Here is a 16,588-nt window from a genome sequence, read left to right as displayed (position 1 = left end):
TTGGGGGCAAGCAAGAGGCAACCAATGGATGTTTCTCTCACACATCAATGTTTCTCTTCCTCTCTTTCTCCCTCCCTTCTCCTCTCTCTGAAAATAAATAAATAAAATATTTTTTTAAAAAATGGGCCTATGCACAGGGAGATTCTCTTGAAGAGACACTATTACTGCACAGCTTGCTCCCTGAACCAGGGCAATGCTAAGCATGGCACCTCAGCAACAATGGACTATACAGGAAGTACCGATCACTGAGGCACATGGCAAAGTTCATGAACAGGAAACTTGCTTTTTAATATAAATATCATTTTATTAAATTATGTGACTTAGAGTGTTGCTAAATTTCCCATCTAAAGTGTTGGGAGAATAAGATTTATACCTTTTTCATTCATTCATTCACTCATTCATTCATTCATTCATTCTGTGTCTGTTTTGTACAGCTAGCTGCCAGGTGTCTATCACTGAGCTTGGTATGGGCAGAAGAGAGTTTACTGAGAAGCTAATGAAGCTCGGGTTGCAGGGCCCCTCACTCACTTGGGCCTCCTCAAGGGAATGGCTGGCAGAGGAGGAGAACAGTGTGCTCTAAAAATCATATATTTCTCAACACTTTGCAAAAGAAGCTACTTGAACATAATCAATTAAGGCCACTATCTGTTTCCCCTCAGCTCTTTCCTCTCACACTTCCTCAGACTTTGGACTGACTGTGGGGTGTTGGGCATCCACCTGCAGGCAAACCAAGTTGGAAATAGTTATATTTGGTTGGAGCTTCATGGGATATATTTTTGTGGTTCCCAGTCACTCCCATGTGCACCTAAATTACTGCTAACCACCTCAGTTCAGGAGGATGTCCAGGAATACTCCTGTGTCCCAATGTGCACAGTCATCTACACTGATCACACAGAAATCCAGGGCCAAGGTCATTGTGCAACATGGAAGTGTCTTGCAGCTTCTGATACAGGAAGGATATGGGTAAAGGGTAAAGAGACACAAGGTTTGTAATATCCAAAGCCATGTAAAATTATTATTATTATTATTTTAAATATATTTTATTGATTATGCCATTACAGTTGTCCCATTTCCCCCCTCTTCATTCCCCTCCACCCTGCACACCCCTCCCCCATTATTCCCCCCTCTTTAGTTCATGTCCATTTGTCACAAGCTCTTTAGATTCTACATTTCCCATACTATTCTTGACCTCCCCCCTATTTTCAACCTACTGTCTATGCTACTTATTCTCTGTACCTTCTCCCCCTTCTCCTTCTCCCACTCCCCTGTTGCTAACCCTTCATTTTATCTCCATTTCTATGGTTCTGCTCCTGATCTAGCTGTCCTTTTAGTTTGCTTTTGTTTTAGGCGTGGTTGTTAATAACTGAGTTTGCTGTCCTTTCACTGTTCATATTTTTATCTTCTTCTTCTTAGATAAGTCCCTTTAACATTTCATATAATAAGGGCTTGGTGATAATGAACTCCTTGAATTTGACCTTATCTGAGAAGCACTTTATCTGTCCTTCCATTCTAAATGAAAACTTTGCTGGATAGAGCAATCTTGGATGTAAGTCCTTGCCTTTCATGACTTGGAATACCTCTTTCGAGCCCCTTCTTGCCTGTAAGGTCTCTTTTGAGAAATCAGCTGACAGTCTGATGAGAACTCCTTTGTAAGTAACTGTCCCCTTATCTCTTGCTGCTTCTAGGATTCTCTTCTTCATTTTAATCTTGGCTAATGTAATTGTGATGTGTCTTGGTTTGTTCCTCCTCAGGTCAAACTTCTTTGGGACTCTCTGAGCTTCCTGGATTTCCTGGAAGTCTATTGCCTTTGCCAGATTGGGGAAGTTCTCCTTTATTATTTGTTCAAATAAGTTTTCCACTTGTTGCTCTTCCTCTTCCCCTTCAGGTACCCCTATAATTAGGATGTTGGAATATTTAAAGATGTCCTGGAGGTTCCTAAGCCTCTCCTCATTTTTTTGAATTCTTGTTTCTTCATTCTTTTCTGTTTGGTTGTTTTTTTTTTTCTTCCTTCTAGTCCACTTCATTGATCTGAGTCCCAGTTTCCTTTCCACCACTATTGGTTTCCTGTGCATTTCCCTTCATTTCACTTAGTTTAGCCTTTATTTGTTCCTCTACTTTGTGACTAAAATCAACAAATTCTGTGAGCATACTGATCGCCAGTGTTTTGAACTGTGCATCTGATAGGTTGGCTATCTCTTGGTCACTTAGAAGTACTGGCTCTGGGGCTTTGAGCTGTTCTTCCTGAGCCATAATGTTTTAGTCTATTCAGACCTGTTAGGTATGATGGGTGGAGCCTTAGGTGTTCACCAGGGCAGGGCGACCCAGTTGCTGGGTTGTGATGCTGTATGTGGGGATGGGATCAGAGAGGAGCAATGGCATTTGTTCTGCCATCTCTCAGATTTCAGTCCCCTTTGCTGCTTCCTGCAAGCAAATTGGTCCCTTCTGGTGCTGGTTCCCAGGTGTGTGAGCTTGTACACCCTCCAGGACCCTGTGGGTCTCTCCAATGAACTCTCTGTGAGCCTGAGAGCCTCTCCCAGCACCTCAACCCTCAAAAATGTTTCCAATTTGTGCTTTTAGGCTTTAATTCCCATCACTGGGGCCCTAGCCTGTGCAGTCTATCTCACTGCTCATTCCTTTGCCTGGTTTATCTGTGCATGAATGTGTGACCACAGTCAGCCAGATGCCTTGCGCCCTCACTGGGTCTGCCTGTTGCCACTCAACACCTGGGATCCGCCAACCGCATCCTGCCCACCTGGGTGGGTCAGGTGCTTTTTCCTGCCCACCCCTGCTCAGCCAGCCATTGACTCTGCCCCTCTTACCGGTCTGGCTGGATGGTTCTTTGTTGTCGGACTTTTCCATACAGTTCAATTTTCTGTGTTTTGGTTGCATTTTTATTACTAAAACTTTGTTGTCTTTAAATTTGGTTGTGTGAGAAGGCACAGTGTTTCCACCTACACCTCCATCTTGGCCGGAAGTCTATTATTATTATTAATTAAAATAGAAATGCCCACTATCTGGTCTAATGGGCATTGGACTGCTTCCAAATCTTGGCTATTATAAATACCATTGCATTGAACATAGAAATGCATATATTCTTTCAAGTTAATGTTTCAGTTTTCTTCAGATATACTCCAGGAGTGGAATTGCTGGGTCATGAGGCAGTTCCATTTTTAATTTTGTGAGAAAATTCCACACTGTTTTCCACAGTATCTGCACCAATCTGCATTCCCACCAACAGTGCACAGAGATCCTCTTTCTCCACATTACCACCAACACTTGTTATTTGTTGATTGATTGAAGATAGCTGTTCTGACAGGCATGAGGTGATAGCTCATTGTGGTTTTAATTCCTATTTCTCTGATGATTAGTGAAATTGAGTATCTTTTCATATGTCTATTAGCCATCTATATGACCTCTTTGGGGAAGTATCTATTCAAGTCCTTTGCCCATTTTTTAAATTGGATTGTTTGATTTTTTTGGTGTTACATTTTATAAGTTCTTTATAGATTTTGGATATTAACCCCTTATCAGATGTATCAATAAATATTTTCTCCCATTCACTGGGTTGTCTTTTTATTTTTTGATGGTTTCCTTTGCTGTGCAAAAACTTTTTAGTTTGATGTAGTCTCATTTGTTTATTTTTTCTTCAGTTTTCCTTGGCCAAGGAGATATGCCATAAAAAATATTGCTACAGAAAATGTCCAAGATTTTATTGCCTATATTTTTTCAAGGATTTTTATGGTTTCAAGTCTAACACTTAAGTCTTTAATCCATTTTGAGCTTATTTTTGTGTATGGTATAAGAAGGTGGTCTACTTTGATTTCTTACATGCATCTCTCCAATTTTCCCGACATCATTTATTGATTAGACTATCTTTCCCCCACTGTATATTCTTGCCTCCTTTGTTAAATATTAATTGGCCATAAGGTGTGAGTTCATTTCTGGGTTTTGTATTCTTTTCCATTGACCTATATATATGTTTTTATGCTAGTACCATTCTGTTTTGATTACTATGGCTTTGTATTATAGTTTGATATCAGGAAGCATGCTTCCTCCAATTTTGTTTTTCTTTCTCAAGATTGTTGTGGCTATTTGGGATCTTTTGTGGCTCCATATACATTTTTGGAATATTTGTATTATGGAATATTTGTATTTGGAATATTTTAAATATGCTATTTGTATCTTGATAGGAATTGCATTGAATCTATAGATTGCTTTGGGTAGCACGGATATTTTAATGATGCCAATTTTTCTTATCCATGAACACAGTATATGCTTCCACTTATTTGTATCTTCTTACATTTATTTCTTCAGTGTCTTATAATTTTTCAACTATAAGTCTTTCACATCTCTGGTTAAATGTGTTTCTAGAGATTTTATTTTTTTGAAGCAGTTATGAATGAGATTGTTTTCTTAATTTCCCTTTTTTATAGTTTATTATTGGCATATAAAGATTCAACTGGTTTCTAAATATTTATTTTGTATCCTTCTAGTTTACTAAATTCATTCGTCAGTTCTAGCAGTTTTTTGGTGGAATCTTTAGGGTTCTCTATATACAGTATTATGTCATCTGCAAATAATAATACAGTATCAGAATCACCTAGACATTTTGTTAGAAATATACATATATTCCTGAGCTCTATCCCAGACCTGTGGAAACAATATCTGGTTGTGAAGTTAGGATGTATGCATTTTAAGAAATTTAGATGATTCTAAAGTTGGGAGTCCATAGAACACACCTTGCTCTAAGAAAACAAATTGCTAAGAAAGCTAATCCAATTAATTCACCTGGGATATCCACAGATACCTGACTAGAGGGCTGACGACTCCCAGTGAAGAATATCCCTGTCTGCTTTCCATAATGGTCTGATGGAACCTGCTTTTCTCCATGTCTGCAATGTTCTTTCTCAAACTCCAATGCCCTTTGGCATGACTAGGAGGAACATACATTAATGTACTCAATTTTGTAAAGGAAGGAAGAAACAACTGCAGAAATGTTTGCCTGACTATTCTTACAAAGACTAACAGTGTGGATTTTCTTAGCACTCACACATCTAAACCCTTACTCCAAAGGGCACAGTCATAACATATATGAAAAAGAACTTTTGCTTTACACTCACACCCTGATCCAAGAATAAACTTACAAGGTACACATATCATTAATATTTTAATTAGTCTCCATCAAAAGATCCTTGACCTTCTGTTGCAGTCTTTAGGGTGAAATCAGAAGTACAAGTGCTGTGCTCTCTACACTCAGTGAGCATTTAGCCTACCTACAAAAAGGTGACTTTTTTTGCTCATCAACATAATTAAAACCAGATATCAATTTCCTGTGTCAGACTTTGGCCAGGAGCTAGCTTGTATGAGAGCTTGACGTAGTCCTATTAAGAGCTGACAGTACTTCCTTGCCATGGACTGAATAAGAAAAATGGTATCAATAATGCAAGTGTGTATTCCCTACTGAATGCTAATAAGCTAATTGGAGTATAAGCAGTTGATATTTATAATTTCTATATTTTAATTATGAAAATCATCAATATTTTAAATGCCGAGTATTATTTCCTTTAAGTGTTAAACCCTTAATGGACCTAATTGAGCAGAATATTGCTCGGAGCAAATGCAGTACTTTGTTTTAGCCATAGAACAAGGAAGTCATTGGAGGTTAATATTTTATTTTAATTAGAACCATTGTGTATGAGGTCTCTATGGGCATATGTCCTCTAAGTAAAATCCCATGTTCCACTCTAGAACAGGACAGTTTTTCCTGAAGTTTACATTATTACATGGAGCATTTCTCTAGCACTCTTTTTCTTCTTTCTACTGAAAAATATTTTATTATGAGCACAAAATAATCAAAATGTGTACTATAAATGTGCAATACAGGCTGAAACAAGATCATCTAGTCCAACTCCATCATTTATAGATGTAAACCATTCTTCATACCATAACATAACATACCACTGAAAGAAATAACAAGCACCATAGCACTGAGAATAGAAGAAAAATGTAATAAAAACTTGTATAAATAAAAAGTCATAGAAACCCATCCAAATCCCATCACCACATGCTTTAGCACATTCTCTAATACTTTATGATGTTGTACTGCACTCTTAATATCACTACCCTTTTGTTTACAACATGTGTATGATATCTTCAGAGCGTGGTTGCTTCAAATGCAAAGCATCCTCCCCTGCACAAATATCAGTCTTGAAAAGATCTTGAAAGACCTTTTATGAGTCTTTCCAAGACTCCAAGAATGCAAGGACACAAGAATCTATGTTTTCACATAAATCAGAGGTTTTCAAGCAGGAGTGGTTTTGTTTCCTGGGGGACACCTGACAATTTCTAGAGACACTTTTTTATTGGCCAGACTAGGATAAAGGATGTTGTTGGCAACCAGCGATTAGAGGCTAGGGATCCTGCTAAAATTTCTACAATGCATAGGACAGGCCCAAGACAAGGAATTATCTGACCCAAAATTATCCAGACCAAAGAAGCGAAAGCCAACAGCCAATATAAGTTCTTTAGAAAGTCATGAAGTTTTTAGTCACTTACTGAGAAATGCATGTTTAAATATTATCACTTCCAACACTATCAAGAGTTACAAGCAAATTTCTTAGTAAGGATAACATGTACAGCAGCAAGAATACTAGACTGGGGAGGCTGGAGACTTGGCTCCTGTAGGTGTAGCTTTCTCAGTAATTAGTTGTGTGAACTTGGGTAAGTCACTTAACCTCTCATGTCCTCAATTGCTTCATCAACAAATGAAAGAACCAAGCTAAGTTAATTCTAGAAATCCCTTTCAGTTCTAAATTTCAATTATTCAAGTGAGAAGTCAAATCACAAGTGAGAAGTTTAGGGAAAAAATTTTAAACTAAGATAGATGGCTATGCAATCACTAAAAGCAAAAATAACTAAAGACTACATACATTAAATTTGTAACTACACTGCTTCAGTAATTTCATGAGCATTTTTTGAGCATCCATTATATTCTTAGCACTTTTACTTGTTAATATAAATATATAAAAGAATTAGACACTGTGCATCTCTATGAGTGAACCATGTTAAATCATTGAAATCCATTTAAAAAGTCAGGGTTTTATCCAAAGGATAATATGCAAATCATCACCTCAGGATATCCTGGCAATTTTGGTACAATACAAATTCATGATCCTCAAGTCTTACTGAACTTGGAATTTCTGAGGGTTTGGCTCAAAACCTTGTATTACTATCATCGCTCTCAGGCGGTCATGATGTAAGCTATAGTTTAAAACCCACTGAATGAAAAATTAATAAATAAGGGAATCTGTATTATACTCCATAGTGTTGATTATATATGAAATTCTATAAGATTTCAGAGTAAGGAACATTATAGACAGGTCAGAATAAAAGGGAAGTCCACAGCAGGTAAAATGTGTGCTTAAATAGACAGGGTTTGGAAAGCCAGGACAGGCATTCGTGTGGAGCTGCAACATCAGCAAAGTGGATGAGAGGTAACTGCAAGTCAACGAAGAGTCCCAAAATAACAGTTTTCACGCTGAGCAGAAATAATTGATAAAGTGAGTTAGCTGTGAACATGTATGGTAGAACCAACTGGAAAATCTATTTTCCCAAAGGACAACCATCATGAAAAAAAATTTATTCAAAAGTTTCAAATCCTGTGTAAATGTTGTCTGATGGAAATGTGTTTCTCTGATTTTGGGCTAAATATATAATGCAAGAAGAAAATACAAATATTCCCTGCATTAAACCTTCTAGATCTCAAAGCCTCCTGATTCATTTCATTTCTCAAGAGCACAAGTTTATTGCTGAATAAGTATTTTCCTCTAGTATGCACACTATTTTGCCAGTGTAAATTTATGAACAAAAAGATATTCCTATGTTGGCCATTTGTATGTACTCTAACATGATTTTTTTTTGAGGGGTGAAAACTGAGAGATTTTTCCCCCTAAAGCCCCAAAATATTTTCACTTGAATTATTGTGTAGTATGAATAATTCCATTTGTTAATTTTTAAATGGACTACAACTTTATTGATTTCTAGTTTATTTCCATTGTGGTTGGAAAATATGCTTTGTGTGACTTGAATGCTTTTAAATTTATTTAGATATTTTATGGCCTAGAACATGATCTGCAACCTCTTCAAACTTCTTTCACACATTCTGTCCATCTTTGGTTGTTTTCGGTAGAAGTATAAATTTGGCCCCTGCTACTTAACTTTCACTGAAAGCCAAAAGTCTCAGTTCAAGTGACTTACTTTAAAGATATTGCCATGCCTAAAAATAATTTGACTTCCTCTCATTAACAGTATTTTTAAGCCTTCTATGGATATATCAGCTCTTATTACAACCATGAAAATAATAGATTGAGTTTACAATGTAGTTTTCAGTAATTCTGACTAGAATCAGCCTAGGGAATATTTTTGAATAGCACTTTTCTGAGATCCTGATGAGAACCACCCACCAAGCTCCCATGGTACTGGAAACATATGTTGAATATGCAAAGAGAAAGTAAGTTAATTTCTCAAATTACTTCTCAGGTCACTTGATGATTGAACTGTGATATCACTCGCCTCCTTCCCCAAATAAATTAACTAATATATTGTTTTTAAAATTAAATTATAAAATTAATGTGTGATAGGATGTTATATTTCTCTGAAAAGTATAAAACAAAACACCAAACAAGCCTATCAAAATCATCTTTTTGACTAAGGAAATAATTATAAAGCTTTGCTGTTTTGCATAAATTCATAAAAAGAAATGCCATGTAATTAAAGTAACTAATGAAATGTGTAACTCATCTGTTCAATGTTGGGTTCTGAGAGTTATCAAAAATAAGAAAAATTCAGTTCCTGCCCTTCAAAAGCTAAAAGTACAGTAAAAGAATAAGAGGTGTTATTATGTATTATCATGACATCTATCTATAAAAAATTTCCAAACTACATTTTGTTTGAAAATATAGACTTGATCATTTATTAATACAAGTTTATTTGTAATATAATCAATATACGTTTTATATCCAACACTAGTATATTTTAAGTTTGCATCTAAGTAAATACTACTCTCTTATTTATTAAGCTTAGATATTATCCTTTGACTTCTTGTCATTTTAGAAGAAAATTTAGTTCTTATTCACCACCATCCTCAATCCTTTCCATTTTCCCATCCACTTTCCCACTAGCGCACACTTACTACTTTGGAGTGCACAGTGCTTAAATAATTTTGACCATATAATATTGTTCATCAAGCCAATGATATACAATGAAGACATTGCCTTCACTATACATATTTTCTTAAAGTTACTTATCTCATTTACTTAGATTTCCATGAAGTATCACTAATATTTTCTAAATGTTTCTACACATCTGCCAAACAGCAATAGTATTTTTCATATGCAAAAACACACTGGGTAATCTAACAGTCTCATCTCTTTCCTGGAGACCTTTCTCCAATGGCCTCCACCCTCCCGCTCAGTCCATACCAGTTGCCGGCTGGGCCATAGGCACTGTCATCTCCCAACATCAGGACCGCGCTGCTCTGACAATATTTCCAGGGCAGTGTTTGAATTAATATCTTTGTCAGCCCTGACTGGCAGTGTCCAGACCTTGCTTCAAGACTACATGTAACAACTTCAATATAGGCAATGTGGAGAACTCCACCACCTAGCGAGGTGGAGCTCTTGGGAGCTGGTGGGGCAGGTAATCAGGAGAGGATACCTTACTGACTTTATTCATGCCATGAACACTGCCAAGTACTTGATATATTCTACATCACTTGGTCTCTCCTCATCTCTTTGAGACTGGTACCTATTATTATGATCCCTATATTACAGATGAGGAGACTGAGATTCCGGAACATTCATCAAGTTATCCAATACCAATACAGATACAGGGTGTGAGAACCTGCTTTCAAACTCTTGTTTTATCGTATTCCGAAGGTGTGCCTGTAACCACTTGAGTACGCTCTCTTCACAGGGCCTAATGCATATTCAGCTCTGATTGCGGGGGGAGAAGACAGGAAGGGCCTGGAAGAGAAATGGAAGGCTTGTGCCTCTTTGTTTTTTCATTTATTTTATTTATTTTTTCCTTATTTTATTTTTTTTTCAGTTACAGTGGTCCCCATATTTACCTCCATTGCTCTCCCCTGCCCCATCCATCCCCTGCTCCCAAAGACAATCCCCTCCCCGTTGTCCTCGTCCATGGGTCCTTTGTATATGTTCCCCTTCTTTCCCCTGTTATCCCCCTCCCCACCTTCTGGTTCCTATCAGTTTGCTCTTTATTTCCATGTCTCTGGTTCATTTTTGCTCATTTGTTTGTTTCATTGATTAGTTTCTACCTATGGGTGGAAGGCTTGTGCCTCTTAAGGAAACAATTTAGTCCCAGCTAGGACACTCGCTAATCAGATATTCTTGGACAAGTCACATGACATCTACCAATAATGATCATTGTGAGAATCAACATTTTTGGAAGATTTATTCCTAAACAGACAATTTGGATGTTTTATCTAATTTTAGTCCCACAGGAATCTGTCGATGTAGGGGTTGTTATTGCTATTATTATTATTATTATTATTATTTTCAATCTCCTTTTACAAGTGGAGAAGCATATCTCAGGGTTCTACATCCTCACCTTTCATGTGTTTTGAATGAATCGTCTCTAAATTATATTTCTAAAAATACATTTCTTTTAAAAAGTTATGAAAACCTGAAAGTGCTTATTGGATTTGCACACCTGAAAGAGAAAAATACCAATTACAGAATTTTCAAATGAAGAAACCCTCAGAAAAATATTCACTGGAGCTTCCAGAGTCACTCAGCTAGTGGAGACAAGTGCCCCAAAGAAAGGATCCCCAGTTCAATGCTTTTTCTTAAATGGAAGAATGCAGGGATATGGCCCAGAGTTAATGGTGGGGAGAGAGGAGTGTAGGGGGAGAGAGAGAAAGAGGCTCAAGGCCCGGCGATAAAGAAAGCCTTTACCACCATATTTTCATTCATTCATCTAAGTGACAGGTCCCAGAAATACAAGGAGTATAAAAGTGAGTATAAAAGCCTGTATCGTTAGAAGGATTTCACAACCAAAAATAAATTTAAAAAATCCAACAGGTTAAGAAATTATTTTATAACAGTATAATAACTGTAATTATTTTCATATTTAGTCCAGAAAAGAGAACTGCATGTACAATCTGGCATCTGAAATTTAAAGTATTCATAATGGAACTCTCATTTTCTCTCACTCACCAGCAAAGTTTCACCATCACAGTAAGAACCACCACCCTTCAGTCAGTTGCTCTTGGCAAACCTCACCTCCTATATACAATTCATAAAATAAATCCTATTGATTCTACTACTTCTAAGATGCATGTAAAATATGGCCATTTCTCTCTTTTCCATAACTCTAGTCTAAGCCCCCCTACTCTCTTGTCTGGGCTATTAATATATTTTCCTAAATAGTCTCTCTTCTTCCTACAATCCATTCTTTACCTTGCAAGCAGAATGTCTTTAAAAACAGGTGAACCAGATGATGTCACTCCCTTTGTTAAGCCTACGAATGGTCATAATAGCCTATTTTTTGTTATTATAACTGAGCTCATTAGTGCTTTTTCAGATAAACTCAAGACTAGCATCCCTTATCAGCCGCAACTTACTAGCAAAAGAGCCATTCATGATTTCAGTTACCATGATATAATATATTACATGATGTGGTTCTTTACAGAGCAGAAAGCAACTGCAGAAAAGTTCATGGCTAGTTAAATCTTCACAACGCAAAAAGAGAAATGTTCTAAAATAATTCCTTATCACCCCAGAATCCACTACCATCACCTCAATATGTGCTAAGAACTGAACTTCAAGCATTCTATGTTACTACATATATTTATACATGGGAACCCAATTCCCCCAAATAGAAGATAAATTCTTATTTTATTATAGTAAGTCATATTTCTAGGGATAGAAAAAAGAAAATGTAAAGCTGAACAGGGAAGCATGGTCTTAACACTCTGGTAACTCAATCAGCGGGACAGAATGGCATTAAACACAACATTACAAGTGTGATTACTATTTCAAAAGTGGAAGAATAGGATATTTAAGGAGAATTGAGCAAGGGATCTTCTGAGCTGAGACCTGAGAACAGATGGGTGGGAGCCACCAGAACTCTGTGGGGAAAGGGGAGAGCTGGGTGGGATGGCGGAGTCAAGGAGAAGGTCCAGTAGAAACAGCAGCAGGGCAGACAAATGAGCAGGATGTGATTTCCATCCCAGTACTTAACTACTGCCTGAAATGACATGTATTTTCTTTCTTTCTTCACCCACTAGACTCTTAAGTGCCTTGCAAGCAGGGTCTTGGTTTGTTTTTATTTTTCTTTGTTCTATCCTGTATCCCGGTCAATCAGTCACTAAGACAGCATCAGCTCAGACTCACATCAGGTCCCTATGATAGGAACCCCAGTTGCCTTTTTTCAATCTCTTTTGCTGTTAATAGCCAAGGGTGGTGAGAAACACATCATCAAGGATTTAAATTGGAAAACCCTTTTTTAAAAAAATACTTCAAATTTCCCAAGTGAAGTGTGAGATTCTACTATGTATCCCTTAATTTGTCCTCATTATTTCCACCAATTGTTTTTTTTTGGGGCAAACAAACTTAAAGGTGACAATCACCTAGCTATATTCAAATCTAAATCACAACTACTATAGAATACATAATTTGATCCCATTAATCTTTGTTTTGTGTCTCAATGTCTAGCCATACCTCAACTTCAGCTGGGCATAAATGGTGTCAAAGCATCTGGATAAGAAGGAAAATAGTAGTCAATTACCTAAACTTTCTAAAACACTGCACTTCACATTCATTAACTTGGGTATGTCTATACATTAAACATTATTCAGATACAGCAAACTGGGTGGTGGGCTTTTTGTTTGTTTGTTTGTTTGCTTATTTGCTTTTACTTTGCATACAGATATTTTTGTGCCATAACAACAAATTCTCAAGACAAACAATTTCAGTGTGTAAGCCCCAACTTAGTAGGTATAGTGGTCTGTGTTGTAAGTTTCATTCTGTCAGTAACTTTGAACAAATGATTCAACTATACTTCAGCTCCTTCATGGTACAGAGTTGTGGCAGGAATAGATTGACAAAAACAGATCTGAAAACACATCAAATAGTTGAGAGTATTATAATTTCTAAATGTGAGATCCCATTATTGTATGGTATCTCCTCTTCGGCGTACACAAATAATAGGCTTTTCCTCTCTACATTCTCAAGAACTTAACAATAACATCTCTCCCCACTTCAGAAACTTTGCTTTCATAGAAAAGATTATGAAATGCCATAGTTCCAAAGCCTCCTTTCCCACTAGCTACTAAGCAACTCATGTAAGTAGTTTTAATGGATCGGTGTAGTTGGGAGATTATTACTGGTGTGGAGGGTTGTTCTATACAATTTATGATTTCTTTATATCCAAAGGTTTCCAGCCTAGTAGTAAATGGATTGCACTGTGCTATCAGAAAAAAAAATAAAAAATTAGCAATCACTTTGTTAGAAAATGAAATACTTCAATGGGTCTTTTATGCCCCTGAAAGGTACAAGAGCCTTTTTCATCGTGTTTCCTTTTGCACTGTGGCATTTTTATAATTATTCTCTTTTAGACACCAGTATTTGTTCAGAATCCAGTGTGACCTCTAACCATGTCAGGTGGTAACTAAACAAACACCTGAATAGACAAGAAATTCTATCTATAAAATGATAGCTTGATCTATAAAATGACAGCCATATTGATTTTTGAGTGTTTCCAATAGCTTGACTGATGTTGTTTTTCATTAGATTAGTAAGTTTCAGCATTGTGAAAACACAACATGTTGTTAACATTTGGTCAAAATTGGAGATGAATTTTCTTTCTTGTTTGTTTATTCTGGGGCTTAGTCCTCTGGTTACCCTAGGTTAATTTTCAAGGTCAGTGAACTGAGGCATACCTCTAACAGAGCTCGAAGGGCTTTTAAACATTCCCTCCCTCACCATCCCCTCCCCTTGGCACCAGAATATTGATCAGCTTTTCTCTCACGGTCCTACGGAGGTGACCAGGCTGCGTGCCTGGGAGTGAGCAGGAGCCCGAAGCAATACCAAAATAATGCTGTGAGCTTCTATTTGCAATCAACTTGCCTTTTATTTGAAGAAAGCATTTTTTATGATTACAAAAGTAATATAAATGCATTGTGGCACAAAATTCAGAAAAGGCCAAAATTCTAAAGAAGTAAAGAAATGACTCACAATCCTATTGTTAGCCAGTACAACACTAAATTTTCAATACAGTTTTAAATATTTTTTCACCAATTTCTCTCAAGGATTTATACAACCCTGAAGCAAAAACATCTATGCTGATTATTGTGATATGTCACCCAATGTTGGTTTCATCCACATGTACATATATATTTGGAATAGCAGATTTTTGCAATTCTGAAGTTCTACAATGTATGTTTTCATTTTACAATGTATATGTCAAGAGCTCCCTTTCACCAATAAATGTATTGGTGCGGGAACATCTAGGAGAACAACACAATGAACCAGGAAGACAAAACTAAAGTGGGACCGACTTTGGTGAGTTATAAAGCCAGAAAAAGAAGAGACAGGTGGGCTCCAGCCGACGAGAAGTCCTAATAGCCGATCAGGCACGTGCAGTCCAACATCACACTAACCTGGATTCTTGTCTCTGCTCTGCCACCTCCCTGCTGCGTGGCCTAAAACGGGACTCTTCATTTCCCAGTGCCTCAGTTTCCTCAACCATATAAAATAGGCAGTACTTACCTGGGATGTAGCCAAAGAGTATATAACTCACAGACAGAGACAGAAGAGTGTGCTGAAGGCCAGAGAGAAGGGGAGCAGGGGATGGACAGAGGAGGGCAAAGGGGGATCCATGGGGACATCCGTAACGGTGTCAACAATAAAAATAAGGGGAAAAAAGTGAACACATGTAAAGCACTTGTAAGAGGCCCCTCAGACAGTAAGCAGTGCATCTGAGCTGCTGGCAGTAGCCATAGTACAAATTTATCAGACTCTGAGGTAAGTGTTTTATATATATTGCCTCATTTACTCCTACACCATCCTTAAAGTAGGATTAAATGAGAATGCATCCAGAACACTTTAATCATCCATAAGCTCCAATTACAAGTGAGAAAATTGAGGTTTAGAAAACGATTCATTATCTCGCTCAAGGCCACAGAATTTGTGCGTGATGGAGCCTGGATCCTCACCCAGGGTCTGTCGTGGCAAATGGCACTCTATTTTGAAGCATGGTGTTGGGACCACCCCAAATATAATCAGAATTAAATCCACAAGTGTACCAGCTTCCCCAGGTGGATTTTAGGCTCCAGCTCCCAGCTCTTTGCTTCATCGAAATCTACAAGGGAAAAGTCACTTAGTTGTTTTTTCCAGAAATGGTTAACTTTAAAACCTCCATGTAGACTCAAAAACTCAAATTTTATTCGGTGCCCTTCACAAAGCAAGAACTCAGAAAATACCAAAAAATAATCTTGCAGCTGGTGAGAATAACCCGCAAGAAAAGACCAACAGGGTACAGCATAGGAACAGGGCTGTAGCAAACGCCTGGCTTTTTTCCCGCCTGAAGGTGTCTGTTTGCATGTGATTGATTTCTATCTTACACTTGATGGATTGATACATAGATTTAATTATATCACGTGTTGTCCCATCAATACTGCTTTGCAGCTACTTTACATTCAGCCTGGGTACCAGATTGAATTAAATGGTTTTTTTAAAGCCTATAAAGCAGGAAGATATCTTTCCCTGGTTGGTATTTTTTACACATTGGTTACTAAGAGTCTGTAAGCTAAAGCGGGCAGTAAAGTTCATTTGCTGGTGAGGAAGCCAATTTGACTCTAATGGCCATTAATTTTTTATGGGGCACCGAGCAGAGTTATTGGTGTTGCTCCTCACTAACACACTTCTGTAGCTGTCAGGATTGAGGGCACCTCTATTTGGGAAGCAATTATCCTAACCATCTCTAAGGAGATAAATGATCATATACAAACAATGTCCAGGTCCTGATCATAAGACCCATCCGTATGCAGGGATTCCTACTACAGTCTCCCAAAAGGATAAATGCTTTTCTTGCCTTAAAACTGGATGTAATATATTATAGACTTTGAGTAATGATGGCTAGCATAAAAAGGGCTTGATCATTTAAGAAAAATTATTTTCACTGCTGAAGAATCCCTGAAAGGTATCATTAACCTATAATCTTTTTTGTGTGCCTACTATGTGCCATGTCCTATTCTACAAATGCAGTTTGCACTAGGGAGAAAAGACAAAAACAGGCAAAGGACCTGCTTTCCCAGATCTCACCGTCCAACATGGTGAGGCAGATAACAAACAAAAGTAGACTTGGCAAGTGACAGTGTGAGCTGAGATGGAGGAAAGGCAAGAGAATGGGTAGAGAGTAATGGGCGGGGGTCCTGTATTTGATGTGGCAGTCAAAGAAGGTATCACTGGTAAAAGGTAACACACTGGCAATATGCCATCTGCCTCACTTAAGTAGGGAGAGATCTTACAGATTGGAGGGTTTTTCTACAATGTTGCTGTATGTGTGA

This window comes from Artibeus jamaicensis, unplaced genomic scaffold (assembly GCF_021234435.1).
Source record: "Artibeus jamaicensis isolate MK-2021 breed Jamaican fruit bat unplaced genomic scaffold, CSHL_Jam_final contig_923, whole genome shotgun sequence".
NCBI lineage: Eukaryota > Metazoa > Chordata > Mammalia > Chiroptera > Phyllostomidae > Artibeus > Artibeus jamaicensis.
The sequence above is the reverse complement of the archived record's forward strand: the minus strand, read 5'-3'. Positions refer to the sequence as shown.